At 34.6% G+C, this 22,295-nt stretch overlaps 1 protein-coding gene across 2 annotated transcripts in view; it reads right to left on the reverse strand.

Moving 5' to 3' along the window:
• Positions 1–21,734, reverse strand: part of LOC137248796 (atrial natriuretic peptide receptor 1) — a 115,590-nt gene extending 93,856 nt beyond the window's left edge. The window contains exon 1 of one of the 2 annotated variants that reach the window (XR_010952188.1): positions 21,600–21,734. The gene's annotated coding sequence lies outside the window, so the exon portion shown is untranslated. The remainder of the gene's footprint in view (positions 1–21,599) is intronic. The other variant, XR_010952191.1, reaches the window with a different exon arrangement.
• Positions 21,735–22,295: the final 561 nt, after the last annotated feature.

Here is a 22,295-nt window from a genome sequence, read left to right on the forward strand (position 1 = left end):
TCTTTACTGAACTTAGTTCACGTACTTATCTGAACTCACTTTATCTTGGTAAAAAAATGAATGAAATCCGACTATGACCACACCCACTTTTTCGATATCGAAAATTACGAAAAATGAAAAAATGCCATAATTCTATACCAAATACGAAAAGAGGGATGAAACATGGTAATTGGATTGGTTTATTGACGCGAAATATAACTTTAGAAAAAACTCTGTAAAATGGTTGTGACACCTACCATATTAAATAGAAGAAAATGAAAAAGTTCTGCAGGGCGAAATAAAAAACCCTTGAAATCTTGGCAGGTATTACATACATAAATAAATTAGCGGTATCCAACTGATGATGTCCTGGGTCACCCTGGTCCACATTTTGGTCGATATCTGGAAAACGCCTTCACATATACAACTACCACCACTCCCTTTTAAAACCCTCATTAATACCTTTAATTTGATACCCATATTGTACAAACAAATTCTAGGGTCACCCCTGGTCCACCTTTATGGCGATATCTCGAAACGGCGTCCACCTATGGAACTAAGGATCACTCCCTTTTAAAATACTCATTAACACCTTTCTTTTGATACCCATATTGTACAAACAAATTCTATGGTCACCCCCGGTCCACCTTTATGGAGATATCTCGAAACGGCGTCCACCTATGGAACTAAGGATTACTCCCTTTTAAAATACTCATTAACACCTTTCATTTGATATCCATATCGTACAAACAAATTCTAGAGTCAACCCTGATCCACCTTTATGGCGATATCCCTAAATGGCGTCCACCTATAGAACTATGGCCCACTCCCTCATAAAATACTCTTTAATGCCTTTCATTTGATACACATGTCATACAAACACATTCCAGGGTTCCCTCGGTTCATTTTCCTACATGGTTATTTTCCCTTATGTTGTCACCATAGCTCTCAATTGAGTATGTAAAGTTCAGTTACACCCGAACTTAAATTTCCTTACTTGTTGTTTATGTTTTACATTTTATTTTTACATTAACATTTTTAACAATAAAAACAATGCAAATAACACGCGAAAATTATTTCGGTCTCTAATGTTTCACTTTTTATAATCAGTTGAGCAGAGCTCACAGAGTATATTAACTTTGATTGGATAACGGTTGGTTGTACAGGTATAAAGGAATCGAGATAGATATAGACTTCCATATATCAAAATCATCAGTATCGAAAAAAAAATTCGATTGAGCCATGCCCGTCCGTCCGTTAACACGATAACTTGAGTAAGTTTTGAGATATATTGATGAAATTTGGTGTGTAGGTTCCTAGGCACTCATCTCAGATCGCTATTTAAAATGAACGATATCGGACTATAACCACGCCCACTTTTTCGATATCGAAAATTTCGAAAAATCGAAAAAGTGCTATAATTCATTACCAAATACGGATAAAGCGATGAAACTTGGTAGGTGAGTTTAGCTTATGACGCAGAATAGAAAACTAGTAAAATTTTGGACAATGGGCGTGACACCGCCCACTTTTAAAAGAAGGTAATTTAGAAGTTTTGCAAGCTGTAATTTGTCAGCCGTTGAAGATATCATGATGAAATTTGGCAGGAACGTTACTCTTATTACTATATGTACGCCTAATAAAAATTAGCAATATCGGAGAACGACACGCCCACTTCTTAAAAAAAAAATTTTTTAAAGTCAAATTTTAAAAGAAAAGTTAATATCTTTACAGTATATAAGTAAATTATGTCAACATTCAACTCCAGTAATGATATGGTGTAACAAAATACCAAAATAAAAGAAATTTTCAAAATGGGCGTGGCTCCGCCCTTTTTCATTTAATTTGTCTAGGATACTTTTAATGCCATATGTTCGCTATCGTCTGGAGTTTTTGTTGATCGCTGGAAGCTGGTGTCTATCACTCCTATCTTCAAGTCAGGCAATAAAAATGAAGTAAAGAATTACAGGCCAATATCCAAACTGTCAACATGTTCAAAACTTTTTGAAAAGGTAGTTAAAAACAAAGTATCATTCGCTATAAATAAAATAGTCGATCCATATCAGCATGGTTTCATTGCGGGACGTTCGACTGCTACAAAGCTGGCTGTTTTCTCTCAGTTTTGTGTCTCTGCGTTTAAGGATGGATGTCGCACAAATTTCTTCTGTGGAAACTTGAAAACATGGGCTTTCACTCAAGTTTTCTGTCGTGGCTGAAGTCCTATTTGGAAAATAGAATATCTTTTGTTGAAATCAAGAGAACTAAGTCTTATGAATTCTCAGCAGCTTCGGGTGTACCACAAGGTAGCATCCTTGGTTCCTATTTTGTTCTTAATGTTTATTAATGATGTTGGCTCATGCATAAACTATTCGAATTATTTGCTTTCTGCTGACGACTTAAAACTCTTTCGGAGAATCTCCTGTACTTCTGATGCATTGTGACTGCAAGAAGATCTGAATGCTATAAATAATTGGGCCTGTCAAAATAATCTGCGACTCAATATTAGTAAATGCTGTCACATGACGTATACTAAGTCTACGAATGTGGTTTCATTCGCGTACTCGATTTCAAATGTAACTCATGCGTCTATTAATGAGTTTCGAGATCTTGGCGTAATTTTTGACTCATCTTTTACTTTTTGTAATCATGTAAACTTTCTCATACCAAAGGCTTATACCAACTTAGCTTTCTTGCGACGACATGCCAAGGATTTCAAGGACCCATATACCAGGCAAATCATATACAATGCCTTAGTGCATTCCAAGTTAGAGTATGCATCAGTCATCTGGAATCCCATATACTCTTCACACTCTCTAAGAATTGAAAGCATTCAGTGCAAGTTCATACGATTTGCTCTTCAACCTCTGCACTTTGTTAATCCCCTGCCACCCTACAATGCAAGATGCATGCTTATCAATGTCTTGCCACTTGAAGTTAGACGTCTTGTTCAAAACGTAATGTTTATTTTTGACATAATATCCGGTGCCATTGACTGCTCAGAACTACTTGGGCAGTTGATTTTCAATGTCCCTAACAGAGCTCTCCGCTTTCACAGTACATTCCGCGTTGAAGTGCTGCGTTCGAATTACTTCAGTTTCGCACCTCTTCTAAGAGGTCTTGTAGAATTTAATCCCCTATCCAGAAGCCTTGACTTGGACTTTGCCATGCCAAGGTCTCTGTTTAAGGCACGCATTGAGTCCTATTACTTATCTCAGTAAATCTTACTTTAAAATTGTTAAACTAGTACTAAGTTAACCTGTAATCTAGTTAGAAAGGTTGCTACCATTTGACTTAATAAAGATATGAAATATGAAAACATTACCAATCCTTGTGAAATTTGGTTGAGGCTTAGATTCTAGGACGATAACTGTTTTCTGTGAAAAAGGGCAAAATCGGTTGAAGCCACGCCCAGTTTTTATACACATTCGACCGTCTGTCCTTCCGCTCGGCCGTTAACACGATAACTTGAGCAAAAGTCGATATATCTTTACTAAACTCAGTTCACGTGCTTATCTGAACTCACTTTATATTGGTGTAAGAAATGGCCGAAATCCGACTATGACCACGCCCACTTATTTGATATCGAAAATTACTAAAAAGGAAAAAAATGCCATAATAATATACCAAATACGAAAAAAGGGATGAAACATGGTAATTGGATTGGTCTATTGACGCAAAATATTACTTTAGAAAAAAACTTTGTAAAACGGGTGTGACACCTACCATATTAAGTAGAAGAAAATGTAAACGTTTTGCAGGGCGAAGTCAAAAGCCCTTGGAATCTTAGAAGGAGAACTGTTCGTGGTATTACATATATAAATAAATTAGCGGTACCCGACAGATGATGTTCTGGGTCACCCTGGTCCACATTTTGGTCGATATCTCGAAAACGCCTTCACATATACAACTACCACCACTCCCTTTTACAACCGTCATTAATACCTTTAATTTGATACCCATATCGTACAAACACATTATAGAGTCACCCCTGGTCCACCTTTATGGCGATATCTGGAAAAGGCGTCCACCCATAGGACTAAGGCCCACTCCCCTTTAAAATACTAATTAAAACCTTTCATTTGATTCCCATATCGTACAAACACATTATAGAGTCACCCCTGGTCCACCTTTATGGCGATATCTCGAAAAGGCGTCCACCTATAGAACTAAGGCCCACTCCCTTTTAAAATACTCATTATCACCTTTCGTTTGATACCCATATCGTACAAACAAATTCTAGAGTCACCCCTGGTCCACCTTTATGGCGATATCTCGAAAAGGCGTCCACCCATAGGACTAAGGCCCACTCCCTTTTAAAATACTCATTAACACCTTTCGTTTGATACCCATATTGTACAAACACATTCTAGAGTCACCCCTGGTCCACGTTTATGACGATATCTCGAAAAGGCGTCCACCCATAGAACTAAGGCCTACTCCCTTTTAAAATACTCATTAACACCTTTCATTTGATACCCATATCGTACAAACAAATTCTAGAATCACCTCTGGTCCACCTTTATGGCGATATCTCTAAAAGGCGTCCACCTATAGAACTTAGGCCCAATCCCTTTTAAAATACTCATTAACACCTTTCATTTGATACCCATATCGTACAAACAAATTCTAGAGTCAGCCCTGGTCCACCGTTATGGCGATATCCCTAAATGGCGTCCGTCTATAGAACTATGGCCCACTCCCTCTTAAAGTACTCTTTAATACCTTCCATTTGAAACACATGTCATACAAACACATTCCAGGGTTACCCTAGGTTCATTTTACTACGAGGTGATTTTCCCTTATTTTGTCTCCATAGCTCTAAACTGAGTATGTAATGTTCGGTTACACCCGAACTTAGCCTTCCTTACTTGTTTCACAAGAAAGTTGATTTTAATTGTGTTTTTATACACCAAATTTTCAAACTAAAAACAAAATTTTCATTTGTCAAAAAAAATAAATTTAGAAAAAACGGCCGAATGTCAAAAAAACCTATAGAAATACGAACTGGCTCTTTTGTTTTTAATGAACTAGATTGTATTTTTCTTGTATTTCGTAAGTTTTCTTGAAATACAGTGTACACACTTACACCAGTACTGAAACCGCATTAGGAGGGAGTGCGACAAAAAATTTAAGATAAAATACAAGAAAATACACGAAAATAAAGCAGTGTCATATAGGTATAATTTCGACTTTCACTTTTGCACTGTGGTTAAGTAAGCAATTTATTTGATTATTATGATAACAAAATTCCTACTTTCTTAATTTTGTTTAGAGTAGAACGTCGAGATAAAGCTCGTCTTCAGCACGACGTCAACTTTTATCTCGAACACTTCAAGAGCCATCTCATGTTGTCTCGACACCGTCATTTGATTCCGAAAAATACATCAGAATAAGTATGATGAGCAGCTTCTAGAATGTGATTCGTTCGTCGAGATCTGACCTTATTTTTCAATTGCCTACACAGTCAAAAGTAGCACTTGTTTTCGCTGTTAATACTGGTTCCAAAATAGACGAATCCTGCACAGCCCCGGCTTTATATTCGAGAACAATGACGTGGCTGCCAAGACACGAGTGCGCCAATTCTTTCATGGATAACAGCAAGTAGAAGATCTTGTCGTCGATACAAATAACACAGAACTCACGGAGCGTTTTTTAAGGTCTATAGCAGGTATACCTAACCAATAGTACACTTTTCTAAGACATTGTGCTTATAGTTTGATTTTTACAGAGTAAAGTATGTAAATATTCAAACCGGGGGGCACTTTTTAAACTTTATTTTGGCTCGTTCTGTATGGTTCATGGATGGTTTAATAAAAAATGTTTAGGAAATGTATAGGGGCCACATTTCATTTTGCCGAAAGTACGATTCTCCTTGACTCAATCTTTTGGTAATTTGGTATATGTATGTATGTCCGTACTGAGTTTTGGAAAAGTAGGCGGTGCCAATTTAAATTCACTTTATCTGCAAAATTATTAGAAGCAGATATTCGATATTTGATACATATGACGAAATTGTGGTGGGAGAGGTAGAGAGAGTGGGAGTAGGAGTAGGAGTGGGCGATGGAACAGGAGTGGTGGAATTGGGTATGCGAGTGGGAGTGTGGGTGTGAGTGGGAGTGGGAGCGCGAGCGGCAGTGGGATAGCGAGTTGGAGTGGGAATGGTAGGGGGAGTGGAAGTGCAATTGGAGTGCGAGTGGTAGTCGGGGTGGTCATGGGTTTGGGAGTGGCAAGAAGATAAATGGAGTAATGAATGGATAAAAATAAGAAGGATAATGGGAGATAAAGTACAGGAAAATGGGATAGAGTACCTAAGAGGGAAAGCGTAGCTCACTCAACGTCAAAAAGTCCACAGTAAAAGTTATGTATATACAAACACATTGATTTTATGCAAGTGGCTATATGGAGAGTTCATATTGGCCATATCGCAGCAAAATACGTCAGTCGTTTCTTCGTTGCGACAAATGGCCCTTATAGCAACGAGTCCTTCTCCACCTTTTTCAGTGAAAATCTTACCCTCCCGGTGTTGCTCAATTCGACCATCGCAGTTTAACATATTCACATAGGAAGGCATTAAAGTCGAAGCTTGCATATATGCTCGTAGAGCTGTAAGTCAAGCTTCGACTCAAGCGGAGAATGAGAGCAGGGTGTTCCGGTTTAGCCTTGAGAGCAAAGAGAAGATGAAGGCTAAAGAAAAGACAAAGAATTAAGGGTGAAGAAACAGGGTTGGGTGAAGGGAAAGGCTATACTATGTAGGCGAAAAAGTAAAAGGTGGAGAGAAAAACCCTGTGGAGGATTGGATCAAAAAAAGTAAAAACAATAAGTGTCAAATCAAAGTAAGTCTACAAATTAAACCAAGAATTCCAGGAAGAGAGATCGTGAAAGGGAAGTAAAAACCACACCGATTAAGGTACTATCCAGAATATTTCGGGAACGATTTAATATAATCTAATATGATCCTTTCAGGCACATTCATTTTGTTTTTAAACGGTTTTATTTAGATTGACTTGACAGGCTGGCTGGCACGAATTTTGTAATTGAAATTTTAGAAACTTCCCGATAAGCTACAAGCTTTAAACTTGGAATATAGTTCAGAACCCGATGACAATGCAATAAGAAGAAGAAAAAAATCGCCGATAGCTGGCGCAAGGATCGAGATATTCAAAAAAAATCGTATTTGTGGTCAGATTGGGCTCATATTAGGAACAAATATTACATAAAGAATTTTACATACATACATAACTTCACGCGCCCAACGGTTTTATTTAATTGTCTGATCAACGCCCTAGATTGACTAGGATTGTGATGACTAGTACCTAGGACCTACCTAATTATTTTCCAGCTTTTAGTATTATTATTACTTCATGTAAGCATTGTTTTCAATAAAACCGTTTAATTAAACATTTTTTTTATTATTTTATTTTCATTCATTTCACGTTTTCTTTTTCAATATGCTTTGACGCCGAGCATAACAAACCGATAACAGAAAATTTACAGGCCTTTGTAATTTAACCTTAAAAATTACCTTAGATCTTGATTTGGAAGTCGATTCTGCTGCTGCGAAAACTTTCTTGTTTTAATAAGCCCTACCTGCAACAATTTTAAACACGGAAATTGAACAAATGAGGAAGCAATGCAACTAAAATAAACCGACGCATGAAACAGTTGTGCAAATATGGAAAGTTAATTTTACCCGACAATTTCTAAGAAATTTTTGAATTATAAATATGTACTATAATTATCAACAGAACATTAGCTTTCTAAGTTGGTGTTTACACACAAATATTTTTGTTGCTGCAACTCGTTACCCGAAGAAGAGGGGGTAACGAGGAAAGCTGACAGGCACCGAACTTCTTGTGCTCGGCGACTTGCTTTGTGCTGTCTTTCTTTGTCAAATTCTGGTTTTTGTACTTTTTTTATTTAGGAAGTTTTTTTTTGATTTTGAACACAAACTTTTATAATTTTAATTGATATTTGTAATATTTCACAATAATTTTCAATAATTGAAACAAATGTCAAATTATTCCGTGGAAGAGTTGGCGTTTGTATATTTCATAAGCAACTCCAAAAGACAAGTTGCCGATAATCAGAAACAAAACTTTTTATGTGTAAACGGGGACTAATGAATTCAAAATAAATGAAAGGAAATGTTCCTAATTGGATTTGGTTTTGTTTTGAAAGTTATCGTTTGCTTTTATGATTCAAGTTTTTAATTTTGTAAATAATCGTTAGATAAATTGTACATTTAATTACTTATTATTCAAAATGGTAGTATTTGCGCAAGTAATTCTAAAAAAAAAATTCTAAAATAAATTTATATACTAAGCTTATTCACCTTTGCTTGTATTTTCGGATACGAATGCTTAAAATTTCGTGTTGCTGTTGTTGTTGTTGCAATAAAGTCACTCCCCCAAGGTTTTGGGGAGTTTTATCGATGTTGATGGTCCTTGCCGCAGTGAACATTCTAGGCAGTATAATTTTGCGACCTAAATTAACAGTGGCGGCCGCCGTGGTATTATGGTAGCGTGCTTCGCCTACCAACCGAAGATACTGGGTTCACGCCCCGGGCAAAGCAACATCAAACTTTTAGAAACAAGGTTTTTGATTAGAAGAAAATTTTGAGTGGGGTCGCCCCTCGGCAGTGTTTGGCAAGCACTCTGTGTGTATTTCTGCCATGAAAAACTTCTCAGTGAAAACTCATATGCCTTGCAGATGCCGTTTGGCGTAGGCATAAAAGCAAGTATGTAGGTCCCGCCAATGAAAAATTAAAAGGGCCACGACACAAATGAGAAGAAAATCTCGGCTTAAAATCACCTCGTTACATAGTTTTACAGGTTAGTTAAAGAGTTATCTCCTTGTTAAACGTTTTTTCTTTGACAATTTTATTTTGCAGAGCAGCAACCAATACTTTTTTCATTGGTTGGTTCCTACAAAATTTGCCATCTTACTTTTCTATTATTGATTAATTCAAAAGAGCTTTTTAATGCTAATGAACTTTTTGGCTTATCTTTGTTGAACTTTGTGCTTAGACAATAAAATTTTATAAATAATAATTAATTTAATTAGCTAATTAACTAATTTGGTCTTACTACCCCTCATCACTTCTTTGCTCAAATTCAATCAGACGAATTAAATATGCCTATGTGTGCATATTGGTCTGCGCAATTTCTGGAAAAGCAGTTTGTTAAAAGTTCATTAAATTGGATAAAGAGAAAGCAGAGGAGTTAAACTGTCGCTGGTGGGAGTTCAAACGGATTTTGTTTGTTTATCAGAACACACCAAACGAGTGGCATTTGAATTAAATCGATTTTTTTAAAAACGCATAGTTGGTTCAGGAACACGGTGCATAGGAAAAATAGCTACAGCAGCGAACAGAAAATAGCAGTGGTTATGTTTTTCAAATTTCGTTAGTTAAATTATTTTTTTCTTGTCTTCGATAATTTAAGAAAAAACCCTCAATGGATTATGTAACTGAAGTGCAAATAGGTACCGCTTTCAAAAAAGTTTTCGAAAATCTCGAACTTTTTATCAATTGGTAATACTTTCGTAAAATTGTCGCGAATTTTCGAATTTTTAGAAAATGTTTTTTAACATAGTTTTCGATGCAAAACTCATAGAAGTTTTTTTCTTAAATTGTCAAAAAAAAAAAAGAAGAATTCAATTACCGAAATTTGATAAAAATTGCCTCTGCCTTTTTCTGTTCGCTGCTGTATGCGCATGCTAAAATCGTAATAAATCATTTATAGTTTTAGCAGAACAATAAGAGAAGCACTTTGTTCAGTGGTGAACAAAACATTTGCAACTCAATATAAAGGGGACTTTAAGACTAAATTTACCGTAATTATAGTTGAAAATATCATTCAACGGTATTATTTCTTTTGACCTGCATTTTAACTGTTTACCTCAGATGTTTAAATAACTATCTTAGTGATATTTTCTCTCGAATCAGGTTGTTTGACTTGACAAAGGTTCAATTTGACCCGAAAGAGATTGCATTTTACGTGATGATTTTATTTAACTGCCGAGAATTTCATTTTACTTGAAAAAGGTTTGGTTTGACTTACCCCAATTTCATTTGACATGAAAAATGTTTCGTCTGACTTCAAAAAGATTTAATGTAACATGTTAACAGCCAGTTTGACGTGAAAAAGGTTTTATTTGAAACCAAAACGATTCCATTTGATTTGAAAAAAACTTTTTTTGGCTTGAAACGTTTCTTTTGACACAAAAAAGGGCTCCATTTGATTTTAAAAACTTTTGTTTGACTTGAAAAGGTTTCGCTTCACATGAAAAAGGTTTAGTTTTACATAAAAAAGGTTCCCTTGAGATGAAAATGGTTTTATTTGATTAGAAAAAACTCATTCGACTTGAAGAAATTTCGTTTGACTGGAAGAAGGTTTAATTTAAATTCAAAATATGTTTTAATTTCTTTGAAGAATATTCACTTTACATGAAAATACTTGAAAAATATTAATTTGAATCGAAAATTGAACAGTTCATATCATTAAAAAAAATTAATTAAAATGACTTAAAAAATGTTGAATTTGATATTTAAAAATGTTCTTTTGATATGCAAATATTGAGTTACAAATATTTTGCCAGCCACTGTATGCATGAATGCTGCTTTCAGAGAACACGATCGCTGCCGAACTGTTTTGGGCAAACACATATGTATATTTATTTTAAAATATAGATATGTACATATAGACAATTAGTAGAAACTTTGTACGAATAACGTCCGCAAATTAATATTTGTACTTAAATTTCGAAATACGACAAAAAAGTTATGGAAATTTTCTAAAGTGTTTTGTTAATTTTTTTTTTTTGTGGATCTAAATAATTTGCACGCCCAACAATTTCTGGCAAACTTCTTATTTTAAGAACCTGAAAATTAATATTTATTTTTAATATTTAAAAAAAAATTTAATTATTTTAGGTGATATGGAACGGCACGTGTTGGTACTAATTGACATCAAATTTTCACAATATAAATTATTCAAGGCACTTGTGCTTTATCTTATAGCATAACGGTTTAGGAGGGATGCTAAATGTTAGGAAATTTTCAGTTGGTCCACGTAATGACTATAGGTATGGAATAGTTATGGTTATGGTTATGATACCGTTTAGGGTATTGGTTACAGTTATTGCTATGGCTAGGGGTTTGGTGATATCTTTGGCTATGGTGGTTTTGCTTATAGTTATAGCTATATTTATGATTGTGGTTCGGGTTAAGATAATAGTTATGGTTATGGTTATAGTTGTGTCTAAGGTTGTGGTTATGGTTACGGTTATAGTTATGTTTATGGCTATGGCTATGGTTATGAATATGATTATGGTTATAATTATTGTTATAGTTGTGGTATAGTAATGTTTATGGCTACCGTTAAGTTTTAGGCAATGTTAAGGGTTGAGATTAGTTTGTTGGCTTCGCTGGCTCTTATGATTTCAGTAACGGCCAATATTATGCTTAAGGTAATGGTTATTTGAGTTGAATGTAACAGTTGAATTTTCATTATGGGTCCAGATGGTATAGTTTTGCGCCCATGCAGCGGGTGTTTACTGACCCATGTTGAGATAGTAAGGAACTGTTTCCTCATGGCGTCAGAACTATTTCGGGATCGTTTTAAAAATATTTCACTGTATAATTAATGGTAGACCCTAATATTAACACAATGTCAGGCTAACATTAGGTTAGGCTTAACATAACATATGAGATATGCACTTTAACATAGGACCGTCCTTCGATGTTTGAGAAACAACGTGAACGGTGATTATGTCATATAATAATATAATACATATAATAATAGATTATTAATAATAGATTACTGAGTATGTGATTTGTGTTATTTATATGCCTGATTGAGAACTAGACACAGATGCTGTCAAATACAGTCAGCCCCAGCGGCTTCTTTGCAGCTTTCGCTGGGATTTAGTGTGATATTTCAGTAGCTATCACAAATTCAGACCTTCTCACCTCACACCAGTGACAATTAGCTTTGTTTTCATAGTTAATCGTTAAATGCAATCGCTGATGATGTTGTTAAAATTTTCAGCCCTATAAACAAAATAATTTTTTTGGTAAATGGTACAGTTGAGTAAAAAAATTTTTTGGCCTCTCTCTCGCGTGCTTGATAAATTCGCCATAAAATTATTTCACATAAATCTTAAAAACAAAATTGCAGAACATAATTCAACTGGAACGAATCGTGAAAATCTATTTTAGGCGCTCATCATTGAGAAAGTGAAATTGTCGTGTTGACAATATTACCACTAAATAAATTAATATGAGATGAAACGGTGCTCCACATTGGCATGCATTTAATAATTTAAAAGGTTTCATTTAGCTTGACTTGGCTGGTTGTCTAGCTGGCCGGCACGAATTTTGTAATTGAAATTTAAGTAACTTTCCCGATAAGCTTGAAATTTGGAATATAGTTCAGAACCCGATGACAATGCAATAATAAGAAAAACACTCCGATAGGTGGCGCATGGATCGAAATATTTCAAAAAATCGTATTTGTTGTCCGATTTGGTTCATATTTGGAACACATAACACATACATGAATAGAAAGCGACCCATTAAAAATGGGTAGTGGGCTTGGTAGTCATATATAAGACCAACTGAACCTTAATAAGGTTATGCTACGCCTCACATTTTTAGAAATTTCACGCGCCCAACGCTTTTATTTAATTGTCTGATCAACGCTCTAGATTGATGAGGAGTATGATGGCTAGTACCTAGGACCTACCTAATTATTTTCTAGCTTTTAGTATTATTATTACTTCATGCAAGTATTGTTTTCAATAAAACCGTTTAACTTAATAATTTTTTTTTTAAATTATTTTATTAAACAATAAAATTAGTCGTACATCACAGCATAGCATAACACAGAAGTTTAGAGTCTAAACAAATAAAAACAATTGTTAGTGTTAACATTTTTAGATATTTATGAGGTCATTGAACTTGTCTGATTGCTAATAAAAGAAAATTGAGCCCAAAGCTACTCAAAAAAAATTATGTGAACAGGGATGCGAAAAGGCGCCGGTATAAATAGAAAATGTTGCGTCATTGTCATAAGTTGAGGCGATAATAGATAACCGATAACAGCCACAGATCTTTAATTAAGATAGAGTGAGTTGATTTCAAAATTTCTATAGCAATAAAAAAATTAAATTTCGATTTGATGATGAAACTGTTGAAGACCATTTTCTTGACACAATGAAATAAATGTTTCTACAAACAAGGCTATAAGTATACATAAATGCAGAGGATCAACCGATTTATTGGCACCAACCCAATACAAAAATGTACCTTTCAACATATTTAAGTGATCTGAGCTGAAATTTTTAAGCAAATCTTGAAATGCCTATTAATAATAGAAATGCAAACAAAAAACTTAGATCGCGATGGCGCTCTAATCAACATTAATTGCTACGGATTCTGCCACTTAAAATAAAAACACAAAACAATTTAACCAATTTTGAATTTTGAAAAAATCCAAATAAAATGCTTTTTTGGGGTACAAGTCTCTCTCGACTACAGCTTAACCCGATTTTTACACCTACTGTTGCCCACAGTGATTGCCAGAAAAAGAATAAAAACCCGACCCGTTACAGTTGTTCGACCCGTTACAGTTGTCTATGACTAAAATTGTAAAACTTTATTTTGTATTTCTTCTACTTAAAATTCATTAAGTTAGGATGTTACGGAAAATGAGTTAACAAAATTTATTAAAAATATGCTTTTTCATTAAATGACTCGTCGGCCAAATACGTTGTAAAACTATTGTAAATGACTAAAATTATAAAACTTTTTTTTTTGTATTTTTTCGACTTAATATTCATAAAGTTAAGAGGTTACGGAAAATGAGTTAAAAAAATTTATTAAAAATGTGGCCCCGGTGACTCGTCGGCCGAACTAGGGTTAAATAACGCACATTCTCGGAAAAGTTTTCGACCAATTTCAGGATTTGTTAAAAAAGCACCCTACTTTATACTTGTATATAAAATCGCTTTATATAAGGACTTGTTTCAAAATTGAACTATCTGAACATAAATTCAATACATTTTGTTGCTAGATGAGGCATTTATGGAACAAATTCTGAGTTAGGTATTTTCGAAAAATATCCTGAGATAGGGCGCTTCGAGTTAGGTTGATATTGCATTCAGCGTTCGACTGATAGTAGATTGCAAAATATTTATGTTGCGGTGATGTTCTTACAGCGACTACACATCACAGCGACAGTATCAAAAAATTGCCTTGACTTTGACTGTAACAGCATCAACATCTTGTTCGCAATCACGCAATCACAGATCCAATAATAGTTCTTTTCCCAGAAAAAATTTGCTGTTAATTTAACTATTAAAGGTTCATGCACATTATACGACGCGACACGATCCGACAAAATATTCGCGGCATTTTTGCCTAGTTGGTTGGTCAACTTGGTCGTGTCGTGTCGTACGACTGTCGCTAAATGTGCGTGGTTCCATAAGAATACATGCAAAGAATATTTTGTCGCTACATGTCACGTCGTATAATGTGCATGAACCTTAAGACTGTAATTTGTGCTGCGATTAAATAGCCCTGGATGTAGAAAGCTGCGAACGGATGCCTTTGCATTAGAGATATACGCCGCCGCCGCGCCAGTTATTGTTCATTTTGAAAATTAGTCCGATATGGTCGAAAGGGGTATCAAGAGATGCGCATCACTGCCATTTATAAAAATCCAATTGCCAAATTTAACACTTTCAGCTACTTAATACCGAATTCACCAAGTTATTAAAACAAAACACTAAAAGAAAAGTTATATAATAAATTTATATGCTCAGTTCGCAAAATTTTTTTTAAAAATTAATAAAGAACAATGAATTTAAATAAAATTGTCCTCAAGTTGTTAAAAAGCAAGTTACACGAAAGAGGTTCAGATTTTTTCAACAATTCTATATCCAGATTAGCTGAAAGAATAAGCGAAATCAGTGATGCAAAATCCTTAAGTAGGCTCCAGGAGTTTAAATACTCCTTTGATTCTCAGCTCATACTTAATTTGCATATACATATCTTCAACACGTATCAGAAGGATTTGAAAAATCACTTTATTTGCTTAACTATAAAGAAGCGTCTGAAATGCTAATTTTTATACTCAGCTGAGGAGGGCTCACAGAGTATATTAATTTTATTCACATAACGGTACCTCGTATCTTAATGAAATTTGATATGTAAGTTCCTGGGCACTCATCTCATATCGCTATTTAAAATAAACGAAATCGGAATATAACCACATCCACTTTTTCGATAACGAAAACCAAAGACGGATAAAGGAGGTTTGAATATCACCCACACGTTACGGCTCCTGTTACAAATGTGAATACGTAGGCATATTTTACCCAGGTTAGGCTTTTTCCATCGCAAGAATACTCAAAGTGGTGAAGCAAAAGCTTCAGACAGTCGAATAAACGACCGGGTGTTCTACTACTCTAACATAGGGGATAGTCGAACTAGTCTAGAACTAGTTACTACCTAACGTTTGAAGGTGTTTCTTTGGTGTAGCTCGGCAGAACAAAACATCCGTCAGAAAGGTTTCGGAGCAACACCTAGAGCTTCTAGGAAAATGACGTCGACAAAGGTATGAGCTCGAAGTCGCAGTCTTATAGGTTCTGTGGTGGCATATGGTATAAGGGCCAAGCTGCGTGGTAGCGACTGATGGTCGGGGTTACTACTGTTCACACGTCGGGAATTGTAGCTCTTAGAAGCAGCCGAAAAAATAGAAGGCGTCCTTGGACGCGAATAACACTAAGCCAACATGATGTTAATCGTTAAAACTGTGCAACGAGAGTCATCACCATTAGTAGATAATTGATAGAACTATATCGCCTTTGTGTCACCAGCAACGAGCCACAATTGATTTAAAGAAATAGTGCCGACGACGAGTATTAGAGCTAGCCCAGAACGTATCCTTCGGTGTAACTACGTTACAAAGGTGTGACCATTTAAGTAAGAGAACCTTCCCTCAGCAAGAAGATACTCCTGAAATTTTTGAACGAGTCGCGTGATTTGAGGCATTAACCCCGGATCTTTCCGAAATGGCGGAACGTCGATTTCCTTAAATACATGTAAACAAAACATTTCCAAATATTCTTTTAAATTTTCGTATTACAAGCCTCCCAGATACTCATCCACATTTTTATGATATTGTTCCAGATCGGCAAACATACCATTGATGTCCGTAGTATGTTTCCATATTCATTAGTTGTGGGCAATGTGATACTCTGAAGTACAGCCATTCAGTTTAGGGGTTTAAGCCGATCAATTTATCGGCGCGCCTACCCCGCCGCTACCGCCGAAAAAGTGATCGGCGTAAACCTCAATTCGCTGGGACATTAAGGACAAGTTAAACTTCCTTAACCATAACGCCATAGTCGTAACCATATTTTTACTTATCCATATCAAATTGGCATCAGTTATTGGTGCATTAACCTAAAAATCGTGAAAATTTCATAAAAATGAAAAAAACGCAGAAAATTACAAACATATACTACAAAAAATAAGTCTCTTAGTGAAAACGTATCCAAAACAATAAATAAAATCTACAAAAAGTAAATAAATTCTCCAACTCAAATATTTTTAAGTTATTGATATGGCGAGAAACCAAAAACCAATTGGTTGGCTATTATGGTATGGTTATGGCGTTATTGTTATGGTATGGCACCTTTAATCAATTACAGTGATTTCAATAAGGTTGGTTCGATCAGCTCTTTTATCTGGTTATGGATAAGTCACCATTAATTGGCCCTTTAAGCAGTACATGGCAGCACGAATCACGAATCTATTGATTCATTTGTTCACAGGTAATTGTTCTGCTGTGACGAGAACTGTGATTTGGTCTGTCACTGCTACTATGGTTAATCGTAATTATGACCTGCGATTTAGAAGAATATATTCATCCTTAACACAGGAAAATCACTTAGAAGTAACAGTGATAAATCACTGACAAACAGGAGATATTTTCAATAGTATGCTGCCATTTATCTAAATTTATGTACATACATGTACTAGGTATATATATATTTTTTAATCTTAATTTGTGCATTTGTTGAGTGTTTAGTAAAAAAATCACTAAATAATTCATATATGGGTCACTCCGTCAGAATAGACACCATCGATAAAAAACTTAAATTAAATGATTGTGTTTTAATGCATGAAGAAACGTGAAGCACTTGTGCAATGTCTCTAGGCATTCTATTTTATTCAGTATTTTTAGGTTTATGAAATATAATCTAATTATTTATAGTTAAGCAGAGTTAGTTGAAATTTATTCACACATTATGTGCTTTTAAAGCAACTTGTCCCACCCTTCAAAATTTTTATTGCTTGTCTGAAATTAGAAAATTAAGTCATACACCCGACTATGTAGGTGATTTCGTAGTCCCACCCGTCCCACACCTTAGTTTTATATTTCATTAGCTTTGTATGAAATGAGTACTCGCTTTCAAGTGAGAAAAGTTTAGAATTTTTTTAATTAGTAGTTAAAGAGGAATTACTTAAAATTTGAGTCAAAATGTCCCACCCGTCACTATGTAATACTTCTTGTATCTTGTTCGCATATGCACTTAAAAAAAATACATCAAGTGTTTTATTATGAGCTCGGTTTTATTTTTTTAATGCTTATTTTGAATCCTTATACCGTTTTCACACAGAAACTTAATCGAACCACAATTCTATTTAATGAAATAATTAAGTTTCCATACAGGGCCTGTTGCTTCATTAAGCGAACATCTGTCAGCAGCTCAAAAAAAAAACTTCGTTTTTACAAAAAATAGTTAAAATGGAAAGCAGCCGTTTCCTTCTTAACTATAAATACAATCAAAATCAAATGCATGCGCAATTTCCCATAGATATTGCACCTAACCAAATATGTGCCTATTTTCGAAAAGCCATATTATCTTTTACAGCAAATGCAGCGAAAATTAAATTTAGAATTATTTCGTGTTTTTTTATTTTTCGTAAATTATTGAAAATAATTTATATTTGATTGTCATTTGTTACATTGACAATAAAATTCGAGGCAACACGTAAAACCATAATCGAATGAGCCAAGATCTCGCATTCCGGAATTGTTGTATTTGTAATCGAATTTGAAAAAAAAATTTTGATGACGTATTGCTCTTGAAATTTGTCGATTTATTACATTTCCCTCATGTTTCGCTACCAGTGTTCGGAGTATGTAAAACTGTTACCTAAGTAAACGACTACGCCGGAGTAAAAATTTAATTTTCGGAGTATAATTTTTCTTCCTTTTTGAAAGCGGGCGAACGACTAACCTTAAATAGAGTTGGTGGCATGACAAACCCTTGAAATATTTCTCAGCAAAAAAGTTATCTGCCTTATCAGATGCACATCGAGTCGGCCTAAAACGTGTAAGATGAACAAATTAATGCTCCCATTAACACACCACATTCTATCTCCCCGGATATTTATCTCGAAAAAATATTATAATTATTATTTTCGGTTTACCATACATATTTCATGCTCTTTTAATGACAAACGGTTTCAAGACCGGCAGATTCCTGTAGGAACGATAATGGCGACCTGGTAACACACGTACAGAGTGTAGGGGAAGACGAACCTGATACCCCGTTCGCCGATGATGATACCCCGTTCGCCGATGATGAAAAACACTCCCCGGCATCCAATATCACGGCTAAAAAGCCACGAATTGCCAAGTATTGACGGGATACCCGCCGGGCTTTTCAAACATGGAGGCGAAGCGTTGGTATAAGACAAAGAAGCAAAAAAAAAGTGGGTCTTGCAATAAATTTGGACAAGACGAAAAACTTGCTGTCATCGTGGACTTTGTAGCCACGTCACTGTTGACGGATGTAAATTCGAGACTGTGAAGGATTTCGTTCATTTGGATTTACAGATAGCGCCCGGACACATTTTTTGCTTACATTTTACTCCTTCTTTTCTCATTCCGTACGAAAAAAGTACAAAAACTGTGAGTAAAATGTGAAAAATGTGAAAAAACATGTCTTATGACACAAACAATGAATTCACATCATTTCATCCAATTGTCACTTGTAAACAATCAGCTTTTCACACGTATGCAATAAAAACTGCAACCAAAATATATTAGGTAGTAATACTATTTAGTTTTCAACTCGACACAAATAAACCTTTGACAAAAAATGTAGTAGGAGGTAAGAGCGGAGCATAATACTCCGATTGGAATAAAGTCTGAACACTGCACCAGCAATGAAAAATGTTGTCAAAAGCGTGACGTCACGCCGAGAAAACTTATTTCACAGCTAACTATGATTTTTTGCTCTCTCATTTTTTAATGCGGGATCTGTTTATTGGTTCATGACGTAAAACCGACTGGATTTCTCACTCGATTAGGTATTCAATAAAGCAATAATGAGATAATTAAGAATTTGTATTTTGTATGGAAGATTGAGTTCAATTAGGGCTTTAATGTAGAAAACTTGACTAATTGTTTCATTAAGCCTCTGTGTGCAATTGGCATTAGGCACTTTAAGCATTGATCTTATAGGCCAGCAACTGATGGCCGTGTCACAATGTATTTTCTCATATTAATGAGTTTTGATGCAGGAGCGGATATCGTCACAATCGCAATAAATATAAACATAACTTCAGACTAAGCAGTTGAAACATATTTCGTCTTACCCATTCACATAAAAAAATTCATTTGTTAAAATGTAGTTTTTAATTGCGAAACATGTTAGAAAAGTATCAACGAGTAGGAAAAATAATTACTCTTGCAAAGTCTGAAAACACTCATAGACAAAACAAATGTCAAATCCTTCTTCTTATGTTTCGCTTGCAACAAAAGTTGAAAGTTGGAAAGGGTCAACCATATTTATTTTAAAATCTTTTTCGGAAATTCGAGAACTGTTACGAAAATTTCGAAGGTTTTATTTCGAGCGAATATTTTTGAATACTCAGTTTTGTAGCATAATTAATTTTAGTATAAGAAATTACAATTTTTGAGTTTTTTTTTCTATTTGTTCGAATTTTTGTGTTTGCGTAAGGCGTATTTATTTACATAGATTTTTGCTGTTTTTTTTTTTTTAATATTCTGTCGCATGAATAGCCACTTAGTTGTGACAAAAAAACAAAAATTGGTTATAAACGTTATTTCATTTAAGTATAGGAATGCAGAATAAAATAAATAATTATTACGTAATTTCTTTTAATTTACTTTCGAAATACAGATATTTGTTATTTTATTTTTTTTTGCTTTTGCGAAAGTGAGTAAATATTGAGATATCTTCACCAAATTTGGTACACGAGCTTATCTGGACCCAGAATAGATTGGTATTGAAAATGAGCGAAATCGGATGATAACCACGCCCACTTTTTATATATATAGCATTTTGGAAAACACAAAAAACCTGATTATTTAGTAAATAATACACCTAGAATGTTGAAATTTGACGTGTGGACTGACATTGAGACTCTTGATAAAAATTTTAAAATGGGTGTGGCACCGCCGACTTGTGATAAAATCAATTTTACAAATATTATTAATCATAAATCAAAAATAGTTAAACCTATCGTAACAAAATTCGGCAGAGAGGTCGCCTTTACTTGAAAAAAAAAAAATTTACGAAATCGGTTAAGAACCACGCCCACTTTTATATAAAAGATTTTTAAAAGGGTCGTCGACTCGAATAATAAGCTATAACTTAGCAAAAAATAGTTTTGAATCAATGATATTTCACTTATCAAGTTTTATTTAAACGGGCGGTTCCACGTGTTATGGAGAAAAGTAATTTATCTGAAATGAAATGTACAATTGAAGCTCCCGCTCGATATACTACCATGTCGTCATCTATATATATTTAAAGTCCTAAAAACTTTCTTTATTAGATCGGGGTACTTAGAAAGTTATCCTTCTGATGTCTACAACCTTAGGAGCAATCTGCTTCCATCGGTACAAATCCCGCATGCTAGAACATCTCACTTCAGAAGCTTTTATACATACACGTCGTGCAATATGTTCAACTCTGTACCTGCTTCTGTACAGGTTATAAGAAATCTTAACCTATTTCAAAGGAAAATAAAAATGTATCTGATTAGTTTTAGCCACTACGATCTAGAAGCCTTGCTGAGGACGTTGTTGTAAACCATATCTAATTTTTGTATCTATATCAGCTGTTTCTCTATCGGAGCTTTAACTAATTAACGAATTACCAATTGTTTCTCTATCGTAATCCTAACTAATTATCTGAATTATTATGAGCTTATTCTATAATATTATTAAAAACTATACACCCTAGACTTAAAAAGAATTTTACTTTGTGAATTGGCATTTAATACTATTTTAAAATTTAATATAAAAAATGCCATGTACTTTTCTTATGCTATATAGTAATAGAATGTGCTCTTTCAATATTGTAATTTATTTAAAATATGCATTAAGAAAATGTTTAATAAATAAATAAAATACGGTTACACCCGAACTTAGACACCTTTACTTGTTTTTATATTTTTTTTTACACAGATGCACTGTTATGTTGATTTATTAATCGACTCAAATTATTCGAATAACTTTAATTCAAAATTCACTATTTGGATGACGAATTGAATATATGCAATATACCAGCAAGAATAGATGACGTCGGTAACGAGGCTAATAAATAAATTTGTATTTGTTGTCTTTCGCGTATTCTTGACACCCCCTAGATTTTGCGCGCGCGCTTTTTGTTTCAAAACAATTTTGCGCAATCGATACCGGTAAACGTTCAAACGTCAACGCAACTGAATAAGAACTGAGCATTTGATCGGCGAACCGTCTGGGAGTCGGCGATTGATGTTTGTGGCTACAGAAAACAGAGCAGTGTTGGTTGAATCGAAACACCAATGAGAAGCATTTGAAACAAATGATGGAGCAAAAAAAAAATTAAAAAAAAATTATAGCAGAAAATGTACTAGCTTCTAGTACAATTATTTAAATGATCAAATTGAGGGGGCTCGATTTGACTTTGAGTGAGCATTACACATGGCAAGAAAAATAGCAATTGTTAGTAAATGAGTGAAATTTTGAGTGACATTGTCTGAAGTGAAGTAGAGCTCTATGTTATGAATATTATTTGGAATTGTGACTTATAAATTTCCAGTTGTTAGGATTTTGGAAAAACAAATCAATGAATATAAATTTTGTGTTCAGGCTACTCGCATTGCCCTCGTCGTATCGACTATTTAGTCTCAGCTTGTTTCTCCTAAAGGGTAAAGAGAAAATTTTTGATCCCTATATTAGGGAGATCAACTTAAACAAACTCCGTCTTAATTCGCCTAT

Source organism: Eurosta solidaginis, chromosome 1 (assembly GCF_040869045.1).
Source record: "Eurosta solidaginis isolate ZX-2024a chromosome 1, ASM4086904v1, whole genome shotgun sequence".
Classification (NCBI taxonomy): Eukaryota; Metazoa; Arthropoda; class Insecta; order Diptera; family Tephritidae; genus Eurosta; species Eurosta solidaginis.